The 5,000-nt window shown below is 53.0% G+C and overlaps 1 non-coding gene across 1 annotated transcript in view; it reads right to left on the reverse strand.

Annotated features, from left to right (window-relative positions):
* LOC124765315 overlaps positions 1-547 on the reverse strand; it is a 1,909-nt gene extending 1,362 nt beyond the window's left edge. Inside the window, exon 1 of the ribosomal RNA XR_007012873.1 lies at positions 1-547. This exon is cut by the window's left edge and continues 1,362 nt beyond it. This is a non-coding gene — a ribosomal RNA (small subunit ribosomal RNA).
* Between the last annotated feature and the right edge of the window lie 4,453 nt (positions 548-5,000).

Consider the following 5,000-nt stretch of genomic DNA (forward strand, 5'->3'; position numbering starts at 1 on the left):
GATTTAAAGTGTACTCATTCCGATTACGGGGCCTCGGATGAGTCCCGTATCGTTATTTTTCGTCACTACCTCCCCGTGCCGGGAGTGGGTAATTTGCGCGCCTGCTGCCTTCCTTGGATGTGGTAGCCGTTTCTCAGGCTCCCTCTCCGGAATCGAACCCTGATTCCCCGTTACCCGTTACAACCATGGTAGGCGCAGAACCTACCATCGACAGTTGATAAGGCAGACATTTGAAAGATGCGTCGCCGGTACGAGGACCGTGCGATCAGCCCAAAGTTATTCAGAGTCACCAAGGCAAACGGACCGGACGAGCCGACCGATTGGTTTTGATCTAATAAAAGCGTCCCTTCCATCTCTGGTCGGGACTCTGTTTGCATGTATTAGCTCTAGAATTACCACAGTTATCCAAGTAACGTGGGTACGATCTAAGGAACCATAACTGATTTAATGAGCCATTCGCGGTTTCACCTTAATGCGGCTTGTACTGAGACATGCATGGCTTAATCTTTGAGACAAGCATATGACTACTGGCAGGATCAACCAGGGAGCTGCGTCAACTAGAGCTGAGCAGCCGGCCGCCCGGGAGTGTGTCCCGGGGGCCCGCGCGAACACGCAAGCGTCCGCTCAATCATTCTGCAAACAGGAGGAGGCTGAGCTCCCCTGCACAATACACCTCGAAACCCTCTCAGGTCCCGGCGGCGCGCAGCGCCGTCCCAAGTACTTGGTCGGGTTCGAGAGAGGCGCAATCGCCCGGAGTTAGGCGAGTAGACGCTTTCGGTGCGACCACCCGTGCTCCCAACTGAGCTTGCCGCTGCCGACAGAGGCCCGGGAGCGTGCTGTCGTGGCATTGCCGGCGGGAGACAACACGCGCCACCTACGGTGACCGGCAGCTCCAACGCCAGCGCCACAGAAGGACAAAAGCCCCACTTGGGTGCCGAAGCGAACTCTCCCAGCACAGCGCACGCGCCAACACATCCGCACAGCTGCGATACAAACCACCAGCGAGAACCGCTGGGGCGACCGAGCAGCAGACGGCGTCGCGGCGCCGAGCGCCGGGCGGCAGCGCATCCTCAACGCACACAGTCCTCAATCGGACCAGCACACTGAAGATGTCCACCGCGCTTCGCACCGGGCCCGCGAGGACCTACTTTGGCCGCACGGCGCCGCGCGCAGGGTGCGCCGGCGCGCAGCTGCGACGCCTGCCGCGTCCGTCGGCCGGCGCGCCTGCCACTGGCCGCCCCCACCAGCCGGCTGTAGCGCGTGCGCCCACGCACCGCGCGGCCAGCACGCCGGGAGGCGCCCCCTCACCGGCCGGGGACGGTCCCACCCAGCCACCGCCGCGTATCGCTTCACACCCAGATGCCGTTCAGTTTCGTCGGCATGGTGGGTATCGCTGGAACAACCGGTTAGTACCTCAACCTATCGTCGCCATCACCGATTCACCCCTAGCGAGAACAACCGCACCACAACAGGTTACCATTTGTTCATTTGCGTAACTTCACCAGAAAACGCAGGCGTCCATCGCCATTTGCAACTTCCACGATTATTGCATGCCTGTGTCAGGTGTCACGCCACACTACGTCTGCCCACATACACGCAACAAAATGTGCACGCCTAGACAATACGTGGAAGGTGGCCCCCGTACGTATGCGATGTCCATTGCTCGAACGACTGTCAACCGGCCTCTGTAGCATGTCGCAGATATGGAACGCGGTGCACCATGCCATCACGGTGTGTGAGGAGAGACGACTAGGTCCGAATACATCAACAGACAGCTCATGCTGATCGCCATCCACGGCGTCCGTTCCTCCCACACGTCTCTATGGCGTACCACACTGCAATCCAGCTCTCATAGGGAGACGACACGTAGCTGCGTGCACAATATTTGCACTGTATGGTCCGCCGTTTTTGGGCGCAGTCGTTGTACGGTCACACATGTGCCACGATGTATCATTCAGTACATAAGGACGAATGTGCAGTACAGATTGTGGTTTACGCGTACGACATTAGCGGACAGTTGACACAGGCCGCACCACAACGTAGCCTGAGTACGTCGCATGCGGAGGGCATTGAACATGCAAAGTTCTCACCAACCAGCTTGCGAAGGCAGGGGGCAAGGTGGGGACGTGGGGAGGGGCGGCATGTACGTCCTGCTGCCATCCACATTACAGTGTACAGCAGGAGCATGTGGAAAGTGAGCAAGACTTGCAAGGTGTTTAACATGAAGCGATACACAGGGGAGCGGGGAGTGCGAGTAGCGAACTATATTGCGAGGGTTGCGGGTGGGCAACACTACACTAATTGAACGAGTCGTATAACAATTACAGAGCAGGTTTAGGCGACAACGTGGGTTACGTTAGGCGACAACGTGGGTTAGGTTAAGGCACGACGTGGGTTAGGTTAAGGCACGACATGGGTTAGGTTAAGGCACGACATGGGTTAGGTTAAGGCACAACATGGGTTAGGTTAAGGCACAACATGGGTTAGGTTAAGGCACAACATGGGTTAGGTTAAGGCACAACATGGGTTAGGTTAAGGCACAACATGGGTTAGGTTAAGGCACAACATGGGTTAGGTTAAGGCACAACATGGGTTAGGTTAAGGCACAACATGGGTTAGGTTAAGGCACAACATGGGTTAGGTTAAGGCACAACATGGGTTAGGTTAAGGCACAACATGGGTTAGGTTAAGGCACAACATGGGTTAGGTTAAGGCACAACATGGGTTAGGTTAAGGCACAACATAGGTTAGGTTAAGGCACAACATAGGTTAGGTTAAGGCACAACATGGGTTAGGTTAAGGCACAACATGGGTTAGGTTAAGGCACAACATGGGTTAGGTTAAGGCACAACATGGGTTAGGTTAAGGCACAACATGGGTTAGGTTAAGGCACAACATGGGTTAGGTTAAGGCACAACATGGGTTAGGTTAAGGCACAACATGGGTTAGGTTAAGGCACAACATGGGTTAGGTTAAGGCACAACATGGGTTAGGTTAAGGCACAACATGGGTTAGGTTAAGGCACAACATGGGTTAGGTTAAGGCACAACATGGGTTAGGTTAAGGCACAACATGGGTTAGGTTAAGGCACAACATGGGTTAGGTTAAGGCACAACATGGGTTAGGTTAAGGCACAACATGGGTTAGGTTAAGGCACAACATGGGTTAGGTTAAGGCACAACATGGGTTAGGTTAAGGCACAACATGGGTTAGGTTAAGGCACAACATGGGTTAGGTTAAGGCACAACATGGGTTAGGTTAAGGCACAACATGGGTTAGGTTAAGGCACAACATGGGTTAGGTTAAGGCACAACATGGGTTAGGTTAAGGCACAACATGGGTTAGGTTAAGGCACAACATGGGTTAGGTTAAGGCACAACATGGGTTAGGTTAAGGCACAACATGGGTTAGGTTAAGGCACAACATGGGTTAGGTTAAGGCACAACATAGGTTAGGTTAAGGCACAACATAGGTTAGGTTAAGGCACAACATAGGTTAGGTTAAGGCACAACATAGGTTAGGTTAAGGCACAACATAGGTTAGGTTAAGGCACAACATAGGTTAGGTTAAGGCACAACATAGGTTAGGTTAAGGCACAACATAGGTTAGGTTAAGGCACAACATAGGTTAGGTTAAGGTACAACATAGGTTAGGTTAAGGTACAACATAGGTTAGGTTAAGGTACAACATAGGTTAGGTTAAGGTACAACATAGGTTAGGTTAAGGTACAACATAGGTTAGGTTAAGGTACAACATAGGTTAGGTTAGGTTAGGTTACACGTTGTTGTAAGGAAAGGTGTAGGGGGGGGGCGGGGGCGGCAGGTTCGTTGATAGTGATTATAGTAAGTGAATGCTTGTGACATGATCAGATTTGTCACGTCAGGATGCACCTTTGGCTTATTAGAGGCGGCGCTCCAATTCTATGCTTGTGTCAGACCTGTGTCTTTGACTCATGTCATTGTTTGTGCGCTGTGACAGGAGGTACTATTGTGATGTTGGGTGCACCGTTGTATAGGACATGTGTGGGTGTTGGTGCCTGATCTGCGCAATGGTGGATGTCGAAAGGGTGGGATATTGTATTTTCCGCATGGACCTCCTGGTCTGGTTGTGATAGTGTGGATTGTGTAATGTGGCGGAGAGGATGCACTGGATGTTGTTCCATGCTGGTGCTTACATATTGTATGTGCGCCCGTTAGAAGCAGAGAGTGGTGCGTGATCAGAGTGGCTGGCTGACGTGTGGTTCCCATTGTGGGCAGACTCTTTCAGCATGTATACGGACAGTTGTATATATATTCTGTAGTTTGATGGCTCTGCATTGATTACTAATCAGCGCCGTGTGTACGGGTAATCTGGTTCCAGTCCAAAATGTTCCATCTGTGTACATTAGTGACAAAGACTCCCCTCATGCAGTGGGGCTCGGTCTGTTATAACTCTTCCGCGTAATATATTTGCCCCACGTTTTTGCGACTGCGAGTGCGAGTGCAACGCGCATGGGGACCGACATGCTGATGGCTCGGTATCGGACGCCGTACAGTGAGCAACGCGATCGCGTCTCTCGCTCGTAAGTGGTACAGGTCGCGGCTCATGTATAGGGACAGCGGGAATGTCGCATATTGGCAATAACTCTTCATGAAACGCACGTTATAGGGGTGGATTGCACTTTACGAGTGCGGGAAACGTCCGCCGTTCATCCGCTGGAGGTGCGCGTTTGGCGGTTGGGGTGGTGCACGAACGGGTGCGGGTGGAGTCATTGCCGGTCCACGGCTTCGTGCGGCAGAGCCACTGGAGATTGGGTGCTATGGTCGACAGAGGCTGCAGGCTTTGTGGGTGGCGTCGAAAGGCGGGCACTGTGGCGCCATCGCTGTCTTAATCGGCTTGGCGTCGCATAGATGGCGGTATCGTCGTTGGAGGAGGTCATGTTGCGGGAGACCTACAGATGGCGGTATGTTTTGTGGTGCGGACGTAGTGTTGTCAGATGCGCATAGATGGCGGTATTGCAT

The sequence above is a fragment of the Schistocerca piceifrons genome, unplaced genomic scaffold (assembly GCF_021461385.2).
Source record: "Schistocerca piceifrons isolate TAMUIC-IGC-003096 unplaced genomic scaffold, iqSchPice1.1 HiC_scaffold_654, whole genome shotgun sequence".
In the NCBI taxonomy this organism is placed as follows: Eukaryota; Metazoa; Arthropoda; class Insecta; order Orthoptera; family Acrididae; genus Schistocerca; species Schistocerca piceifrons.